The sequence below is a fragment of the Ochlerotatus camptorhynchus genome, unplaced genomic scaffold (assembly GCF_037179485.1).
Source record: "Ochlerotatus camptorhynchus isolate MF236.1 unplaced genomic scaffold, CSIRO-AGI_Acam_v1.1 ptg000652l, whole genome shotgun sequence".
NCBI classification, from domain to species: domain Eukaryota; kingdom Metazoa; phylum Arthropoda; class Insecta; order Diptera; family Culicidae; genus Ochlerotatus; species Ochlerotatus camptorhynchus.
The window spans coordinates 124,094-146,070 of NW_027041131.1; the positions used below are offsets into that span (position 1 = coordinate 124,094).

Consider the following 21,977-nt stretch of genomic DNA (forward strand, 5'->3'; position numbering starts at 1 on the left):
ACGCACTAACGCGCAAAACAATGCAGAAATGTCGGTGAATTGCGATGCGTTGTGAAGGATGAATCAGCACAGAAAAGCATTAACTGTAACGATAACGATACGTTTTTTAACCTCAGTTTGGAGTCAATGATAACGACCAAATCGCGAATCCAGAGAGGTTGTATTGATTGACTAGAGGTGATTGATAGGCGACCAACCAATCAATGTTCCCACTCATGCACACTCGTTGCACTAATCTGAAAGGATGTCGATGTCGATGTGTAGAGCAGCACAGTCCAGTGCGGACTTGATTACCCTGAATATCTTCTGAAAATCGTCCGTTATTCAATATGGGTTTTGCAGATTTCAGCTTCTCCACGGCGTAAGCATGCGGTACAGTATCGAATACATTCGAAAAGTCTACTTAAATAGAATCATCTTGATTCCGACATTCTATCTCTCGGAATAAACTGCTCGTATTAGGATGGTTGTTGCTAAGCAACGAGCAACAAAACCGTGCTGGTAATGACTTCGTGAACTAAGGATTCGAGAATATTTCCTAGACAACAGAGTATCGAAATTCTACGGTAGCTTTCGACTCGTTGTAGGCTGCCGGATTTGTGAATGGGAATTATTGAAGCAGTTTTTCACAGGCCTGGGATTTTTTTTCACTGATCGGTTGAACAGCTATGTCAATGGATCAACTAAAGATGCAACGTAAATTGTCATTAGATGTGGTGACAAACCATCGACTCCAGTTTCTTTTGACACGTCGAAATTTTCTAAGGTTCATTTCGAAAAAAAAACATCATGGGTATGTTTTGGAAACTAACCAGATGACTTTGAGGCGAATTGAACAAACATTGAAAAAAGATTGGCAGCAATTTCGAAGGTGATGACCGTAGATGAACTATAGCTAAAATTGTTGGGCACGCGATTATTGGTTCTTTGCGCCTTCACGAACAACGATGGGTTTTGTTCCAAAGTCGACTGTAATGTTAGCAAATAATCGTGGTGTCTAGAAGCAGGAAGTTCATTATAGATGCTTTTTATTTGTCTGAGAAAATCTTTGGCTTTAATCAGATTTAAAGGGTGTTGATCAAAATTTTGGCAAACAAGAATGCATGTCAAATTATTTTTACATAAATAATATGCAGGTAAGCTTCCGGTTGACCAAATTCAAATTGCTGGGCCTTTCGTTTAACTCCTGCCATCAGATTCTGTACAGCCACCTCGTCCTCTGTTCGCCGCAGAAAACCAGTTTTCCTTAAGCTGCATCTCGCTTCCAACAGTTTTTTGGGTCTTCTGCAGGTTCCGCTTGACGATGGCCCAATATTTTCCGATTGGCGTGTTGGGAGGGTTCTTGTCCTTGGACACCACCTGTACGTTGTTGATGACATACCACTCCATGGCCTTTTTTCTGTAATGGGAGGATGCCACATCTGGCCAAAACAGCACGGAACAATCGTCTTGCTTCACGAAAGGCAGGAGACGTTTTTCAGACACTCGTTCACGTAAATTTCCAGGTTGACGGTCCCGGTTGCAATGAAAATGTCGATTTTCAAGCCCAAGTACACCGTTTGAAAAAATTCATGTAAATTTCTGCGAGATATAGCGCATATATAATTAACGCTAGATTTGGCATAAATTTACGCGATATTTCGGGTAAATTTAACCGCAATATCGCATAAATTAGCAATATTGTATGCAAACTTGTAAACGATTTCGCTGTTTATGCCAAGTATAACTAACGAAGGGAGATTTTACGCGATAGTTAAAATTTAGATTATTTTTCTGTGTACAGATAGCCTGCCAAACCAGATATTTCTTAGCGAACTTCGAGTTGCATATGCTTGAAAATGTCTGCCACTTTTCCCCTTCCGATTGTTGTATAAAACTCCTGTCCAGGAAGCTGTTTGAAGTCTGCCTTGACGTACACACTTAGAAATAACTAATTTTACACGTGACGGAATCCATCTTTGACCTAAAAGATGAGACGTAAACAAACATGTCATGTAATTTCAAGTGCTCCGGGACTGAAAAGTTCGTTACTCAACGAAAAGTACGTTTGATTAAGCTATATTTCGCGTCTGTTATGACTCAAATTTATGTCAAAATTGACGCTCGTATATGTCACTCTCAGAGCACCTAAATTTACATGATTTTTTCTAAGTGTGTAGGTTTCTTCGTCCATTAACACACAAATCGAACTTCATCAGCATCTTCGTGTACAGGTTCCGGGATAGGTTTTTGGCTGTCTTTTTTGTTTATCGTCGCGTTTGTTTGTTTTGTTTATCACTACCATCTTATAAGTCCGGCTCGTTTTTTAGCTCGATGCACGGTTGTAGACAACACTCCCAGCTTGTTTACGACATCTCGGACGAAGAGGTTGCGGTTCCGCTTGAAACCGCTGGCCACTATTTTTGTCGTCGATGCGGCTTCCGGCTTTCTATTGTCCCCCGATCCAGGCTTCCGGGCTGTCAACAAACGTTATCCGAACTCTTTTATTACGTTGGTGACAGATGATTTGGCCACTTTTAACGAATAACTCGACGTGAAAGTAGTTGGGATTTTCGCGATGCGCGTGTAAAATTGTTATGCGTTTCTCCTCTTTCCAAGCAATTGCCATTTAGATAACTAAAGAACAAATGTCAAAATCAAAATAGAGGCATCATTCTTCACGGAACGCAAACGGATCTAATGTGGGTGGCCCTTAAGAGCAAAATCTTGGAAGAATAATTGAAAACTCTGAGAGAATCTTATTGTAGAATCCAATATTGGTTTGTAGTATTCTTCAGAGAATTTCCTAGAAAATTATTGAGAACAGTTCAAAAAAATCCTATAAAGAGTTCTGAACCATTTCAAGGTAGTTCAAACTTAGACAAATTATAAAATTTCGGACACAGACCCAAATTTAAGATCCAGGAAAATTGCTGCTGTCGTAGTAATGACCTTCGGCTCAATCACATTCGGGTTTATGTTTAATTTAAATGTGTATCACACAACCGGAATAATTTAATTTTATCTCATTTGGACGTCCTTTCCGGAGCCGGAAAGCAGATAAAATTTAAGGATATTTGAACATACGTATTATCGTCAATCTAAGGAGCGTCTGTGAATTAACTCTGCGTGTCGCACACACATATGCTATCCATTCCAATAAACACGAAATCAGTAGATTTAGATATGCGTACGTTTATTTTCACTAAATAAACGTGTAGATTAGTGTGATGCAAGTTTGTATGGCGAATCACAACATGCTTCCCGCTGCTCAACTGTGCCAAATTTGAAAGAACTTGGTTGCGATTTGGATTTCCGGGAGAACTTTAAAATTCGTATAAATGTATGCAAATCGGTTAAACTTCTGAGTAAAAAGTTAAAGTTAAGGATGCGCGGAGCACAAAAATCGAATTGATTTGCGATCTTCAACAAAGTTGTTTTGCATAGTTTGCCCAATCTAAGTCCCTGACTTGGTCAAAATTGAGCAATCGCTGAATTGTTTGCAAGCAAATTAATAGTTCCGTTCCGTTTACCATACATTTTCTTATGTATACTTTAAAGATCTGCCGCAAATCCAGATCATGCTCAATACAGATCGAAAGAGCAATGGGAGCAGAGGGTTGTAATGTTACAATCAGTAAAACGTAGTGGTTGTGGTGTTAAAATGCATTCCGATTGGTGTATTTATATTGATTGCCGAAAACAGACACTACGTGCCAAAGCCGTCATTTACTCTACATTCTAATATAAAATTTATAACAATCAAAGTCCCAATTACGATGCTAGACAAATCTAGGCCCAGACTCGTAAAGCAAATATCGGTTAAAATTATAAGTCATTCAAGATTGGTTTGGAAAAGCAGGGAAAATTCCATCATTGTAGAAATAGTGTTTTAAATTAGCCTGGGAAATATTAAATAACAAATGATCAAAAAGTTCACACGCTCGTGTAGAATTTCACAGCAAAATATACAACGCAAATAAATGAGTCATCCTAAGCATCACATTCACACAATTGTGCATTCTTCTACCCTAGTTAAAAATCGTACACGAGAAGGAACAAAAAACAATCGATAAAATGTGGCGCAACATTATATTATTTGTATTTTGTTCTCTGTTGTTATCATTCAATTTACATTGTCCGCTACCCTACCGTTTGTATTGGTCAGATAAAAGTAAAATTTCAACTTTCACATGACCGTTTCGTGATAAATAATTATATTACTTATTCTTCATTCTTCCATTCATACATCATTGAACGACTAAGGAAGCAAGTCTGTTTTCAAGGCGAGTTATGCATGAACGTAATGGAACGTATTTTTTCTGCAAGTAACCAGGGCTCTAAAACGTAGACGCAAAGGCAAAAATGAGAATAACAAAATAACAAGAACAACTCACAAAGGTAATAGACATGTATTTTTTTTTTCTTTTTCAATGGCCACGAATACATGAATGCCTCCTGTGTATTATCATTAGAGCACCAAGAGCGGAGCGGAGTGATGTCTGTGTACTGTTACCGACCGACCGTCACAGAGTGCAGACCCCTTCCTGCTCTACTTGCTCTTCTTTCCCCATAATCTATGAACTGCGTATGAAACTGCTGAGTGAACTCAGTACAGAGTTGAGCTGGCTGATATTCCCCGTAAAGCGAGGCCTCTAAAACTTGGCAACAGCGCATTTTTCACTTCGGCCTACCTTCCACTCCACTCTATCGCTTTGCTTTGCCTTCCTGCACCACCTAACCACAGAGGTATTATTTATAGCGAACGTTGGTGAATATGTATGTCGATATACAGCACTAGTTCATTCAAAAGCAAATTTATACGATTTACGGATGGAACATCGCAGACACTGTTTGTCGCCGAGTTTTTCGTGTTTTTTTCTTGCTGAAAGCGCTCTGTTATTTTCCCGCTGATGCTGTCAGAAACTTGAGCAATGAAATTTGTCCTTTCGTTTCGTGTTCCAATCCCGTAGTACTTGGCATATAGCCAGCGGAAAAAGGAAAACTGTGTCGTAATACCGCTACTATGGATGACACAGAAGCCAAAATATTCAAAAAATATTAGACTGATTATTTTACTGAATGTACAAACCTCGTGCAATATTTAAAAAGGGCCTATGTCCAAAATGTAAGCTAACAAGTTAAATGAATGAAATGAACTATTCAATTCATATATAAGGAAATTGAAGTATTTTAGGCATTTATATTGCTCACAATAACAATAGTAACTTTATTTCAGTATACAACATCCAAAATATGCGAAAAGTTTTCAAAAAATACAGTATTTTAGGCATTTATATTGCTCACAATAACAATAGTAGCTTTATTTCAGTATATGCCAAAATATGCGAAAAGTTTTCAAAAATATATGAAAATCGATAACAATTTAATTTCATAAATTAATAAGCCATTTTGTGAATCTTTCAATGGATAGGCCCTTTTTTAAGCCGCAACGTTCAATAAATACAAAAAAAAAATCATCAGCAATGCCTTAAGCAGTAGGATCTAGCTCTGGTTAAAAAAAATCAATCATCGGCCCTTCTACGTTACTAATGAAATGAAAAAAATAATGGTTGGCCGTTTTAGCGTGCGAGCCTATTAATGAAAATCGAGTTATTTTTAATGACTTTTTTTTTTGGGTATCAAGCTGGAGCTGCGTGACAGCTTAGTTTTCAAGACTTGACCCATTTGAATAAATTTTGCCTCTATCTTTGACAATACAGCAGAAGGATTAGCCTATGTTGGTCGCTTGAACACTGGATTCCGTATGTATTGTTTCAAGATAGTTATAGAAAAAATGCTATGACGTGTGCGTGTAGATACATCCGCGAAGTAAACGGATTGAATAAGTAAATCCGTTTCGAACGAAATATCTAAATTATGTAAGTTACGAAAACCGCGCGAATTCCGAAAGCCGTGCGAGACAACCGAAGCGAGAAAAAGGCTTATTATCATTTAAAGAGTGCCACCAAAATAAATGTGATAGCCGTTGGCAAATTGATTAATTTTGGTTTCCTCCCTAGATATTCTACTTATTTACTACTGAGCTTTGTATCAAATTAGTTAATTTAAAGAACGTATCAATCATTTCAAGATTTCGCGACCGCATCGAACAAATTCTATACTACATATGCTCAAAAGCGATTGACAAGCTCTACCGAATTGCGTATCACTTCTGCGTAAGATCCGTAGACGTAGGCGCGTTAAATCCAACAGTCGGCAAAGGTTTAACCTGTACCAACACCACTTAAGGAACGACCTACACGCTAACTTGAAAGTACTCATTAATGAGTAAAAATACCCATTTTGAAGAAAAGTGGCACGATTCGAGTATGAATATGGCATTAAATTTGGTTTTGAAAGTTGGTGCTCAGGTAAAAAGTGAGGTTACGAGACACCACTGTGTATGTATGCTAAAACTTCTCTTAAAATTACTACATTTTCCAAAATTCAAACTGGGGAAATGGATGTAATGCCCTTAATTTGGACTCATATATAAATTCAGCAATCGACTAAATTTTCAATAACGACCAAAAATATCCATTAGTACCGTCCCAATGACGCGTTCATCTAGATAAAATTGATAAATAGCAGATTTTTAGCGATGGAACCAATCTTAGATCCATAGGCCAACATTAGAGCCATTTCCACTATATGACTGATTATCTCAAAATTGGTTCGGCTAAATTATGAAATAAAAGTGGTTAAATTGGTAAGTAGACCCCTTATTCTATACCCATCGAGATACGTTTGTAAAAGTCTGGTTAAAAAATTAAGAATATGCTTTAAATCAATAAAATATTCAATCAAGTCATTGATCAAAAGTTTTGGGCCACCTCACAGTATGATGTGAAGCTGTTGTAAGTTTAATTGATTTTTTTTTATAAATACGTTGAAAAATATGACGGACCACATAACCACAAAGTAAGATCCATTCATTGCCATTCAACTACTGCAAAGAGAACTAAAGTTGGACAAAAAATCCTTATGCGAGACGTCTTTATGTAAAATGGTTCACCTCTATTCCAAGCATGTTAATTACAAAAAAAAAGAAAACAAAATCTACATGTGAGAGAGCGGTGTAAGTCCACCATTAGTAAAAAGAAGTTTTTGAACCGGTATTCGCCTTGCGGAAAACTTTATTATGCATTATTTATACCAGTTTTAAACTGGTTTTGAGATTATCGAGATGAGTTGGCGAGGTAAAATGTAATGGAGAAGGAAAAAAGCCAAAACCACAAAATAAAGCAACAGCAGACAAGCAAGTCTGCGGCCTACGAAACTGAATGCATAGCAAAATTGTACAACGCTTGCCGTATAGGTACTATTTGGGATGTGCGGTTTCTAGGGTTTCTCCGTCCGGCACAGTAAGGCAATTAAGTTTATTGGTTAGACTTAATCATCGTAGAGGTGGTTAACTCAGTATTGAAAGCACGCTTACCATTTGAGAGTGTGCAATACTCAATACATTTCAATCATGGCTTTGAACTCCACGACAAGGAAAAGTTACCCGATGCGAACCGCAAACGGATTGTCAAAGTGGTACAAGAACAGGCCTTGGCTTTGCTGAGCCGCCTGAATTCAAAACATCAAGCATACAAATATGTGTGTGCGAATGTGTGCGTTAAGAAAACGCATTAAATCGGTTTATCTTTCATTTTTTTAAACGAATGGGTTATTGAATCGTTTGAATTGATCGCACGACTTAAGAGAACCTTGAAGCAAGGCTCGTCCATCGTACTCGTTACGGGTAATGACTCTTGTCTTTACCCACTCGAAGGGGTTTACATGTAGATGTTAATGTAAACATGTTGTTTCTTCAATCATTGCACTAAAAAAAAATATGTTACTGTTGAATAATATACAACCTAAAAAAAATAGAACGTTAGAGTTTCTCGAAAAGCATACGCAATCAATCGCAGGCCTGGTAGCAATCACTGCTGTCAAAAATAGTGATTTAAGTGACCATGTTGAAGAAAGATTAGTGACTTATAGCTGTAAAAATAGTGACTAAAAAGTGACCTAAGAGAAGAAAAGTAGTCGTTATGATGGCACACCAAAAAATGTTTGATGTTTTAGATTTATTTAATTAGCATCTCATAAAAACTGATATACGATATGACCCTTTAAAGCAAAAGATTCAATAAAAAGTTTATTGCCAAACCCACGGTATTCAAACTTCAAAAGCCTGGAAAACCGGCAATTCTCAGGAAATTTTATTTTTCCTCAAAATACCTGAAAGTCTCAGAGAATTTAATAATTTTCTGACTAAGGATATTTTTTAAAAAAAATATGAATTTTAAAATACAAGCATTTAATTTTTCTCGTTATTTTCCATACAAACCTTGAACTTTATAGACAGTGGACAATGGACAGAAATGTTCATCATGAATCTGGAGTCAAATTCCATGCACAGTTTCAAAGGTTCGTGGAATTTTATTACAATTTCTAAGGACTTCATTCCAAGCGAGTTTTGGGGAAAAAAAAACTTTCAGAAAAACATCAAATGTAATCTGCTTTTAAGGTAGATCTGAGGAATCTTCGATTTCATGTGAAGCAACTTAGTAGAATTTCATGAAACTCTGAATTGAATTAAAAGTAAATTTCAATGAAAACTCTAAGAAATGTCTGAGAAACACAACTCCTGTGAACTTCAGAGGAAAATTCTAAGGGCATTCTGAGGATAATTTCATAAAGTTTGTGGGAGAAAACGAATCCGGAGCATAAGTACTTGGATTTTTTGTTGAAAATACCAAAAGGAGGATTACAATTAAATCTAAGAATAACTCCATTCAATGGAATTCGGAAAATAAAATCAGGAAAGTTTGCAAACAAATTATGAATAGAAATCTATGGAATTTGTGAGGAGAAATGCCAATGAATTATTATGAAACTTTCAATGTGAGTAAAATTCTAAGGGAAGGAGTGAGATTCAAAAGGAAATCTGAAATGAAGTCATTAAATATTCGAAGAATCATTTCAAAGGGTTTCTTATTGTGGAGAATTTCAAGGTAATTCCGAGGAAAACTAAAATGAAAATGAATTTGGAAGATAGTTTCATCGAAACTTTGAGGATTATTTCAATCGAAATCTCCGTTGAATATGGAATGGACTATTCGAAGGTCTTCAGAACTACTTGAAAGTTCCCAAATGTTTCCTGAAGTTAATGAAACTGCCTTGAAGTTCTTTTGTAGTTTGAGAAACTGGCTCACAATACTTCTCATCAAATTCTTAAACTTTCCTGAACTTTATAGGGCTTCATACATTTTCCTCAATTTTCTAACGACAATTCATCTCCTCTAAATGATTAAAAATTCGCTAAAGATCTCGAAATTTATTTAAAATGTATGTGACTTCTCTAATGTTAACGCAACTGCTCTGAGATTCTCTATTCTTTTCTGAAATTCTCAAAACTTCTCTTAAGTTTTTGCAGTTCTCATGAAGTTGAACTGTCTTAAAAATGTTTAAGCTTCCGTGATCTTCTGAACTTATGCGAAGACCTCAATTAACTTTTTGGAATTTTCGGAGCTTACTAAACTTCTTTCAAATGTTCCCACATTTTGCTTAAGTTCATAAAAATTTCTTAAGTTTGCGGATCTCCCGTTAATCTCCATAGATTTCTCTGAAGTCTTCGAAATGCTTCTGAAGACCACTGTTCTTCTGTGAAGTTTTTATAAATTTCTGGAACATTTGTACACCTGCAATTTTCATGGAATTAGAACGAAATAATTAATATAATATATTAATATATATTAATTTTTAAGTTCTTGAAATCTCCATGATATAACACCCTTAAAATACTCTCACGTTTCCCGGATGTTCAGATACTTTTTATCACGTTGCAGAAATTCTCTCGGAGCATTGCTGAAGTTTCCGAAAATTCCCTGAGTTTCTCGAAACTTCTTTAAGGTTTTTACAATTTCCTTGAAGTTTTTTGAACTACCCTTGGATTTTCTGATCTGTCTTGATGTTCTCCAAGCTTCCCTAAAGCTTTCAATTCTATTGAAGATCTCGGTTCTGCTCGGACATAAATGGAATTCCCGTAAACTCCTTTAAATTTCCCTGAAATTCTCAAAATACGATTAAACGTCACAAAGCTTCTTCGAATTGTTCGAAAATTAGAAAAAAAAAAGTAGGCATCGATTGGACTATCAGATCCTACACAGTGCAGTGTAAGAATAATGATCAGTATTGAAATAAAATCAAGCTAAAAAAGTTGAAAATAGTGACTGATTACAAGAAAAAATGACTCGCTACCAGCCCTGCAATCGCTGTGGTTTTATTATTAATTTGTTACAACATATCGACATTATTAACATTGTTCATGGTCTCTGGATCTCAGCATATTTGTTTCACCATTATGAGATTTATCCCAGAATTAATAGGAAAATGCACCTTGAACATAATTATCGAAAAAGATAGTCATTTAAAAAAAACAAATTTAGAAAGGTTGGGCAGGCCTATTGTATATAACGTCGTATCTTTTCACTCGTCCGTTCAAAACATCAATAAATGCCCTTGAAAAAATTCGGTACGTCTATCTATATCTTTACTTATCTACTTTACTAGTTAACAGACTTATGGATTAGATATCTAGTTTATTCGAAGTTCTGCAATAATAGTTACATAAGATCGTAAACACCAAAAATTGGACGTGGAAAAGATCGTTCTAAAAAATAATGCAGCATAATTAATACAATATGATACAATAAATACAACAGAATAATCCATTCGGAACTGCCATGTTTACTTCTTAGGATATTATATTGGTAGAATATAGCCAGGATGTGACTCAATTATTTTGTCCACTCTTGAGGGGGTGGAGGGTAAGTGGTCCATGACATTGTGCAACTACGTGTAATTTGTATGGGGAAAAGCGGGGGGGGGGGGGGGTTTAAAAGTTTAGTTTAAATCATATTGAATATTCAATTTTACCAATATATTAAAAAAAAAGTTAAACGTTTAAAATAAGTCGCCGATTTTCTTGAAAATTACAGCTTGTTAGCCATCATGTCAAATAATTGAAAACAACTTATGCTTCATTGCACTTAATTGGCTTTGAAGATTGTTACACTTCTGATGGTGCGCATAGTAGTGATATCCCAAAACCTTCACAACGTAATACAAGTGAATAAATATCTGTTATCGGATGCGTTAATCTTCATTTTCAATCATTTAATAATACTGCACAATACACACTAAGAATATTTTAAATCTGTGAAATATTCTTAGTGCGTAATTATAGAACATTTGTTATAATGAGTTTGATGGTTTATAGTGACTTTTCATGTGATTCAGAAATGGGCATTTTGTTAGCACTTTTATTGTAGCATTTTTTGTTATTCTCAATGCCATTTCACAAAAACTGAATGATATCCAGCATTTGTTTTAATCATTGCCGAGGTCTTAGACTTTATTCGTGGCTAATTTAAACGTTTACATAAAGTTTGAACGATTTTTTTTTCGTATTAGAGTATTAAAAACGAACCTTTGTCTCACACCAGTGTTATTCAGCTCTGGAACAAAAAATCGCAACTTAATGGCAGTTAATGAAAAGTGTTTCCACTACACAATCTTTAAATGTCCCATGATGGTGCGAATGACATAAAAAAACCCATGTTTGTGTCCAGATATTGTCAGAAATTGGCAAACTAGAATTAATGGTTTTCCACAATAAATGCAATAGAGTTACCATTTTGTCGAGGCTCTTGGCACATTCAGCTTCATTTATATTTGTAAAGAGTAAATAAGTGTATTTAAACATTTGTGAATAATTCGTACTTTTGTCTCACTGACTCAAACTTTTGCTCCACTATACGTAATTCAGCCTCCCGATGACATACCAAAAGACTGATACTACTACAAACATCTTCAATAAAAACGCAATGCTTTGAAATAAAATTATCCCTTCACTAGCCCCCAGGGTTGGTACCAATGTTATAATTTATCATCTCGAAACAACCTTTCTAACTAGTGTCAAAACATTGAGTTTTATTTTGCACAGGCTTCGAAAAAAACTTTTTCCCACTCAAACTTTTAACACAACACCTTAGTCTATTATACAGTGCGTGTCATGTCATAACAATAAAACCAGCTGAAATGGTAACGTCACTCAAACCAGTGCACGTTGAGAATTATAGGAACAAAACGGATTAAAATTGGAAACCGCTGAAATTCAAAATATAATATTTATGAAATCTATGTTGAAGATATGAAATATCTTCGACCCGAAATGAACTTCCAACTTGTCATAACTTTATAAGTAATGGAGGCTAACAAGTCCCCATTGAAACTATAAATATTTGAAATTTCTCAAGGGCTGCAGAAAAAGTTACAAATACGATAATAACGGGTCACATTGAGCAGGATTTCAAACTTTTCCTGGAGTGTCAGAAAATTGTGTAGAAAAGCTACTTTTTATTTATTTTTGTGAACAGTAAAATTTGAATAAATTGAACTAGGGTTGATAGAAAGCTAGAGAAAACATTAAAGGCGCTTTTCCCCTTTGTTTCGAAAAAAAAAATATATTTTTTTATTGCATTTTTAGATACCTTGAAGTGTCTAGTATTCACCCCTGGAACCGTTTTTCCGAATTCGAAACGGAAATCTCAGACTAACGTAGGTTTCATAATATTGCGTTGACATGTAGTCAAAACTTCAATCGCGTTGTTGCGGGAGACGTTACGACCGTTAGCGGCATGGAAGAATCTACCGTAGGGATGCTGGATCAGATTTGACTAATGATAACTACTGTGGTATGATTGATGATAAGACAGAATGTTATGGAAAGTAGAAGAGAGAAAAAACTGTGATTGTATGCAGGCAGTCAGCAGAATTATTCTATGCTATTTAAAAAGTCAAGATTAGTGTGAATTGAAACTAAAATTAAAGTGTTAGCCTATCCTAATAATAGTTGAAGTGCTGAATTTAACATTGCGTAAGTTGAAGAATTATTAAAATTAATATTTCCTACTAAATACTTAAAGTGACATAAACATTACAATTTTTAGGTTAGTCATTCATGCATTGTTTATATTGGATTAACACTAAAACTTACTGCTACGCTACGATCTGTGAGTAAATCTAAAACCTTATTGCCTAGCTTAATACTAAGATATTAAAACCAACTTATTCTAGATAAAGTGACTAAGAAAGAGTGCAGTTATCACAGGCTAAGTAGGCGTTGAATCTAAGAGTAGAGTCACTGAATTGTGAGTAAACATTCGATAAATATCATTAGAGCTAATCAGTTGAAACAAATTTATATTTTAGCTTTAAAGCATTTTCAAATAAACGAATTGCTAAAAGAACCGTGAAAAGAACTCTGCGCCTAGTGCTGTGCCAACACGCGTTTTTTTTTCGAAATCAGATTTTTAAAGTCACGCGGTAACATAACTCAAATTATTTTTAACCGATTCGCTAATTAAACTCTAGAGGAACCAAACTAGGATCTTTTCAATCGATAAATAATAAATATTTTTAGGCCCCTTAAAAAAAAATCAGGTTGACCGCCCACGGTTGCTGCTCTGTTATTACCTAGATCAGCTGCAATTACACAGAGAACCAACAGATGATGTTTAGGACTAACATTCATCCTCAATGTGTAAGAACTGGAGATCTAATATTTAGCAATACCAGCGCCGGCCGTGTCCGAATGCAGGTCAACTAGGGAATGGGAAGGAATGTGTTGACGTGGTTACTCGCTGTGAAGGAAACCGAGAAATCCTCTGCGCTTCCACGAGAAATCACTGGGATGTTGGATGTGGGGAAAGGTTGCACGCACACGCAGGGATCGTTTTTTGGTAGAGCGGTTATAATACACAAACACACACACACACACACACACGCGCGCGCACTCATCCAATTTCTATTTTTAGATCAGGACCCACACTGTGGTAAGTGATGCGATCGGTGTTAAAGAAGAATTTGTTTTTATTAAAATCTAGTGGGTATAGAATAAGGCAAAGTGAAAAATTGCAAGGAAGGGGACGGGCCTGGGATTGAACTCCCGACCTTCTGCTCAGTAAGCAGAAACGGTAACCACTGAGCTACCGAGCCTCGTCAATATTTTTAGGCCCCTTAAAATCAAAACAAAACAAAAACACCAAAAAAATAATAATTATTATTCCCTTTTTATTCAAATTGACGCCATTTTGTTCATTATTGATCGATTGACTTAGTCCTGGTAGGGTTTCTCGATATTCTTATATATTTTAATATTTGGGACTCGTTTTTGATTTCAGATGATCCGGATGACCGCGGAGAGCCTGCACGCAAATTTGTTTGCATTTTCGTCGCTGCAAACCGGACAGTTGGAGGTTCGGAGGCAGACAAATGCGATTTGTAATTTAAATGTCAATAAACATTGTGGTCAAAGCCTGGCTTCGATATCGCTTACCCAGCCCGAAAAAAATGGTAAAAGTCAAAAAGGTAAAATCCCCCTTAACTAGAACTAGGACAGACAATATATTAATGTACTAATTGCGATTATTGCACATCAAAATCATTTTAACCCTTTGCCCCGTACTACCCTACACAGCAAAAAATAAATTTTAATATTACATCCAAGAGTATGCACTTCAATCATGTCGAAAATCTTCTGTAATTTTTATGGCCACAAAAATAAACAAATGCAGTAAAAGCAGCGTAATGCCAGTTCATGCACTGTATTAATGATAATTTTGTTCTTTTTGGAAATTAATATTACACCATATTTTTGACACGATTGAAGTGCATCCACTTTGAGTGATATCAAAATTAATGTTTTGCTCGGTTTTGTTTCGCGTTTCGACAGCATTTTGTTGTGTCAGCGTTTTCGGTTGGGATAATGCCATAAACGAGATGTTTTTATTGATAACCGCGAGTGAAAACAGGTAGGTTGCCTATGTCGGAGTTTGGTGAGCTGGTTCTAATTATAAATCAATTATAAAAGTTTATTTCCCGTTATTACTAAATACGCGTTAGATTTAGAAAAACCATCTTTCGATATCTGGAAGTGTGTTTACAATACCATTTGATATTGGTAGTGTTTTAATGCAGGCTTATTGTATGAAAGTGAGCTCGAAATGGGCGTTACTCTCCAAACATTCTGAAATGGGTTGCTGGAACTGCAACTTCTTCTTCTTCTTCTTAAGCTTATTGCTTAGTGCATATTAGCTTATTGCGTGCTCTCAACTAGTGTTATAAATGCACTTCCTCAGATATTAATTGAGAGTTTTCAATGACAATACCAATGCATGAATTTGTATATTGTGTGGCAAGCACAATGATACTCTATGCCCAGGGAAAACGAGAAAATTTCCAACCCGAAAGATTCCTTCGACCGGACCGGGTATCGAACTTCAACCCCCAGACTAAAGCTGCTTGCAATTACAGGGCTGTTACAAGATTTTCTAAATTTGATCCGCGAAATCCGTGTTTTCTCAAAATAAATCCGCGACTTCAAATACTAATCAGCGACAAAAAAAAAACAGTTTTCATTGCCTAAAAATACCATTTGTATACTACTACATGGTATTTCAAGCTTATTGCTTATAGCATATTAGATTTGTGCCTGCTCTCAACTTAGTGTTCTAGTACTTAGTACTTCAATTTTCACATTTTAATTAAGAGCTTTCTATGCCTGTACCATCCTATCCTCAATTTTCCAACCCCAAAAATTAATAGACCGGCCGGGAATCGAACTCAGTCGCCTCCAGCATGGACCTGCTTTGTAGCTGCGTCTTTACCGACTGAGCTAAAGGAGTATCGTTTGTGAACTTAAAAAAAAAATTCAAAAATAAAAATATATCATCTTCAGTTATTTATGAATAGCATAAATTCTGAGTAATTATGTAACACCTTTACATTATGAGATTCTATTGAATAATACCGGCCTAGATTTGATGAAACATTATTTAAAAAAAATTATGCATTTTCATTTGAAATGCAAATTTTCTTGAAAGTTAACCTTTGCGTCTCTGCCGTATTTTGGTGTCCTAAATGTTGTAGTTAATTTGGCTCTAGTTTTCTCAATTTTTGACCGATTCAAACCAAACACCCTGCACATAATCGAGAAATTACCAGAGTTTCATAAGTCACACTTATTGGTCACGTCGCGGTTCTGTATCTACACGGATATTCCTTGGGGTCTGCCGAATCGTATACATGTGACTGTGTGGATCATGCACGACTTATTACTATGTATACCGGAAATTGTAGGTTTTCCAAATCGTCCAGGACATCAGTTGATTTGTTCTACTAAATCAACCAAGACTACAATAATGTCTGTAGTATCAAAAAACGTCCAATCAGATTCAAAGTGTCTATGTGGATCATGCATGATCTATTTCCGAGTAATCCAGATGTTGTAGGTTCTTCAAATCGTCCTGGAGTTCAGATAATTTGATCTACTAGATCAACCGAGATTGGGACATATTTCCAGACAAATGCACTGTGTCTATGTGGATCATGCATGAACTATTGCCATGTATACCAGATGTTTTGAGTTCTCCAAATCGTTCTGGAATTAAGATGATTTATTCAACTAGATCAACCATGACTGGGATAAAGTCTGTAGTACCGAAATATTGTTTGGATTCATAGTCTCTATATGGATAATGTTTAATTATTTTCACGTATACCAGATGTTCTAGGTTCTCCAAATCGTCCTGCAGTTCAGATGATTTGTTTTACTAGATCAACAAAGACTAGGATAATATCTGTAGTATCGAAATATCGATTTGGAAATCCTAGAACATTTGGCATACACGGAAATAGGTTGGCATGATCCACACAAGGTTGCAAAGACTCATTTCAGCTAAAACAATGTTTTTCTAAATTATGAAATAATTAGATGCCATGATCAAATTTTGAATTGGTAGGATACAAGAAGAGGTTACAAAGAATGTGTTTGACATATTAAACCTGTTTATTTCACTTCATGAGAGTCACAATCAGCGATTTTTCACAAACTCACTCACTCACTCACTCAGCGATCAGCAAATCGCTGATTGTGACTCATAGAAAGCAAAATTTTCAGGTTTTATGTTTCCAACGCATACTTTGTAACCTCTTCTTGTAAGTTACAAGTAAAACATGCCATCATACCATCTTTTGGTTTTATTATTCCGAAAAACATTATTTTAGCTGAAATGAGTCTTTGCAACCTTAGATCCACATAGACACTGCAAATTTGTTTGGGCATATTTCGATTCTACAGATGTTGAATTAGTCTTGGGTGATCTAGTAGAAAAATAATCTGATCTCCAGAATGATTTCAGAACCTATAACATCTTGTAAACGTAGCAATAGGTCGGGTACAATCCACATAGACACTTTGAATCTGTTTGGACATATTTCGATACTACAGACATTATTGCAGTCTTGGTTGATATAGTAGAACAAATCAACTGAACTCCAGGACGGTATAAAGAACCTACAATATTCGGTATACATGGTAATTACTCGCATATATACGATTCGTTTATGATTTGACAACGAAAAATGCTATGTTCATATTGGAAATAAAAAAAACATGATAATGTCTCACATTGGACAGACCTCAGGGAATTTCCGTGTAAATCCGGTGTGACTTATGGAATAGAGATTATTTCTAGATTATTTGCAGGGTGTTTAGTTTGAACCGGTAAAAAATTGAAAGCCAAATTAACAACAAAATTGATGACAGCTAAATAATACGGGACGGAAAGGTTACAATGAATTCCACAATTTGTGTGACAGTACATCATTCTATTCGCTATTTTCGCGACATCATTTAATGTTTCCGCGATTTTCGCGACTTAAAATTCAAATCAGCGAAAATCGCGAAATCCGCGAAATTTGCGATATCCGCTCCTGTTGTAACAGCCCTGCAATTATCATTACTTTGACAAATATTTGTTAACAGATTTTTTCCATAATCTTTCTCTCTCTCTCTCTTGGACAGTGGGAGTTAGGTTGAACACACACACACATATATTTTCATTTTCATTTTGTGTATGGCCTTTGATGGGGCAATGGGAGCGCAAGTCAATCTAAAGCCGAGGATAAAGGAAGGATAATGGCCGAATAGTCTATGCGGACCACTTGAACGCCATGGGAAAATGAAAATGAAGGGATTGAAGAGGTCGGTTATTGGGGGTTTTGAGGAAATGACACATAGTACTAGATTTGTGCTGCAAAATGTAAAGAAACCTAAAATTCATCTCCCACTGATTCATTATGTATATCAAATTGATATTTTAAAACAACCATCAAAATAAACAGACAATATATGAAAAGGCTAGTTGCCAGTTGCTTTAAAGGCTAGTTGCTTCCCTAAGCGGACCCCCCGCATCCTAACTTTTTTGTTAATCTACTTAATGTTATTGGGCTGTCTAAATTTTCTTATTTCAGTTCGTTTGATGATTATGATATCTCATTAGCCTAATTAAAAAAAAAATATTGAAAGCTCTAATCTACCTAATCAATTATAACCCATGCTTTATTAAGTACCTGTACTTGTGCATGTAATCTAAAATTTAACGTGTTTCAAGATGTTTTTTGACTTTAACCTATATTTATTATATATTAGTTCGTCCTAGGTGACACCTTCAAGTGACTAAAATGCTTCACTCTGAAGTTAGTTTCCTAACTAATTTTTTAAATTATATAGGGTATATGCTCCAACTACGCTCACACGTTTCCACTATGTCGTCCCAGAAAATTACGTATGGATATGTCACAATAGAAGCACGCCACAAAGGAAATCCCGAGCCATAGTTCAAACACTTATCCCAAATCAAAATTAAGCACGTATAAGATTGGTTACAATACCATGTACAAAAATGGTGTTTATCATTGTTCCCTGAATAATTCCTCAATGAAAACAACAATGAAAGCTTGTCACGCAAATAGAAGAAGGGCACTTTCTGAAATATTTCAATAGTTTAATTACCGTGCAAACCCAAATAAATCTATATGTGAAAAATAAAATAAAATAACAGTGATTTGCGGAAAAACCCGCCAGTATCGCACCCAACGTCAGTGCCTATACGTAAGCGTACTACGACGCGGCTCTCAAACAGAGGAGTAACAAGTGTGATACTATCATTGCTAGATGTAGATCTTTGGTTTTCTCATGCAGTGGTTCATCAGAGAGGGGAAACTCAGTAATCCTCATCGCATGCTCATGACGCTATTCTACCGCGGCATGAGCCAACGATGCCGGACCTAAACCAACCGTCTCCAATGATCCACTATGAAGCATAAGATTAGGCCTGCCAACCAACGTCCAGGTTAAAAACTAGCCAAGGGGAGGGAGGTTCAAACACACACACATATTAAGTCGAATTTCTACCTGGATTTGGGTAAAGGTTTTTATTAAATGTATATACTTTTATAATCCAATTGTTTGTTAGTCTTAACTTTCAGGTTCTGGTAGCATAAAGATTTTGACCCGGTTGGCCACTAAGAATCGGTGCCGTAAGAAGTCATATTTGGCTACAATATATAAGTGACAATGTCTGTCATGAGAACAAAATTAATGATTATGTTTTGCTTTCAGTAACCTAGCGCGGATGCACTCGACTCATCGTGTCACATCAGATTGATGTGTATGAACTAATTCTGTGAATATTTTACAAAATTTCTTGATTCTATGTAACTCTGTCTATTCAATTCCAGATGTTCCGTATACAGATTCCAATGATCACAATCGCGTTTCTCATAATACTAAGCACACGACGCATCATGTAACATCAGAACCTAAAATAACAAAAATAGCGACAAAATAATGACTTTAAAAGCTTTAAATTACAACATTAAAACAAATGCCAATAGTGACATATATTGCTCGGAATGATACCGTTCCAAACTTTCGTTGATTGCGACCCACATCGAGAAATTTTTATGGAATCCACAAAGTTAAAGACAGACAAACACGAAGTTTGCTAACCTTTCTCACTATGTAAGTGCGTAGCAGCCGAGAAGACAAAGACACACACCCACAAATAACGAAAACGCACTAAGTGTAGCCATCGCATATTTGTAGGAGAAGTGTAGGATTGCAATTGAGAACCCCTGCAGAAAGCCAAAGTGCTTCTTGGTCCTCTGCTTCTTGATCTCCTCCTATGCATGCTATAGTGCTAAGCAACGGAGGAGACATTAGTTGCCTTTTGTATTTGATTCGCTCTCTGCACCGCACGGAATATGATTTTTCCCAACGCTCTTTGTGCGGATTACTACTCCATGATAAGTTGGAAAACCACACTCTCTTTGCAAAGTGCTGTACTATGCATGCAAAAAGTTGTTCTGCAAACGTTCTTAGGCGCTTTCCAGCCCGTAAACCTAACATTTTTCGTGCTACTTTAAAATGAAACAAATGGTTTGAGGATTCCATAAATTTGATCTCAAGAGCACGGTTCAATTCTAACCTGTATTTCCCCACAGCTTGCATTTATTTTTCACCCTTGATATTTTTTAAACAAACAGTTTGATTTTAGGTATAGATCGCTAAATTTGTGATTAAACCAAAAAATATTGATGAGAATTGAAAAATGTTCTTGAATGAGAGAAAAACGATCGACTTAGACAAATGTTGACAATTTTAAGACAATAAATTTTGAACATCTAGGATACAGAAACTTCTGAAGCAATTAAAAAATAGAAGAAAATCAAAACTCTGCGACCTAAACAACTAAGAAAAAATCTCATTATACTGAAACGTGGAAAAATTTCTGAACATAGAAAATTTTGCATGCAGCTAGGACTTAAATCTTGATCTTACAAAAAATAGATTCCGGCAGTGGCATCGCCCTAACCTAAATCTACCTGCTCAGCAACTCCCAAAACGTAATCAAATAAAACAATATTGGTATCAATTCAAGACCAACAATTGAAATGGCCTTAACTCCATTTTGTAAACAAGCCTTGTAAGGCCATTTTCTTGCGAACTGAAACCTTCATTCGCAAACCTAAACCGCAAACGATTAGAGGATAATTTTCCCTACCTGTTAATTATGTTGGTTAGACTTTGCGGATTTCGGTTCGCGAGAAAATGGCCTTACAAGGTTTGTTTACAAAATGGAGTTAAGGGCATTTCAATTGTTGGTCTTGAATTAATACAAATCAGTGAAACTATAAGACCCTGTGCCCTTTGAAACTGATTTGAATGTAAAAATGACCCTAAATAACGTTTTCAACAACAGGTAAAAAGTGAGGCTACGCGACGCCACTGGATTCCGGGATAAATTAGAGATTATGGACCATTTTTTTCAATCCTGGAACCATAGCTGGGACTTATAGTCAAGAACTCAAATGGTGGTAAACTCCAAACGGTATTATCCTCGGATTGAATCTGGCTGCTTTATGCGACATTGCGACATTAAGCAAAAAATTTGCCGTTCATCCAAACAGGGACGGTATTAAAAGTTAATCCGAGTTGGAGCTTACCGCCATAAAACAAATAAATTAAGAAAATTGTGCACCCTAAAATAATTTTCGATATTTTGAACAATAAACATGTAAAATCCAAGTAGTCCACAATAAATTAAACTGCTTCTGAAACATGGATAACATTTTATGATTATGGATATGGATTGTTTAGTTTTTGTCTTGGATTTTTTTTATTCCACATTCAAGACCAGAAAAAATAGAATCTGTGATCTTTTCTCGATGTTTAGTCAAATACTAAAACTACCGGGCTTATTTTTTTTTTAATTTCCGGTCTTTGAAAAAAATGTCTAGAGCTTGAACATTTTTCCCGATCATTTTTCGACATTAGAAAATTTTAGGATTTAGAAGTTTAGATCACGAAGTAAAAAAGCATAATATTGGGACCAGAGATTTTTCGAAGCATCAGAAAACGTGGGATAAGTCTGACAAATTAATTTTATAAACTGAACAAATTTTGAAGATAACGAGTTGAAAAAAAAGTCAAAATATTAGTGATGCTGCTACCAGTTCTGTATTTTACATATTTTCCTGATTTTATGTGGTCAGTGATCTATTCCTGATGTTCCGGATACCGGTTCCGATGA

At 35.8% G+C, this 21,977-nt stretch overlaps 1 protein-coding gene across 7 annotated transcripts in view; it reads right to left on the reverse strand.

Annotated features, from left to right (window-relative positions):
* Positions 1-21,977, reverse strand: part of Smr (Smrter) — a 137,890-nt gene that overhangs the window by 102,627 nt on the left and 13,286 nt on the right. The gene's annotated exons all lie outside the window — the stretch shown is intronic.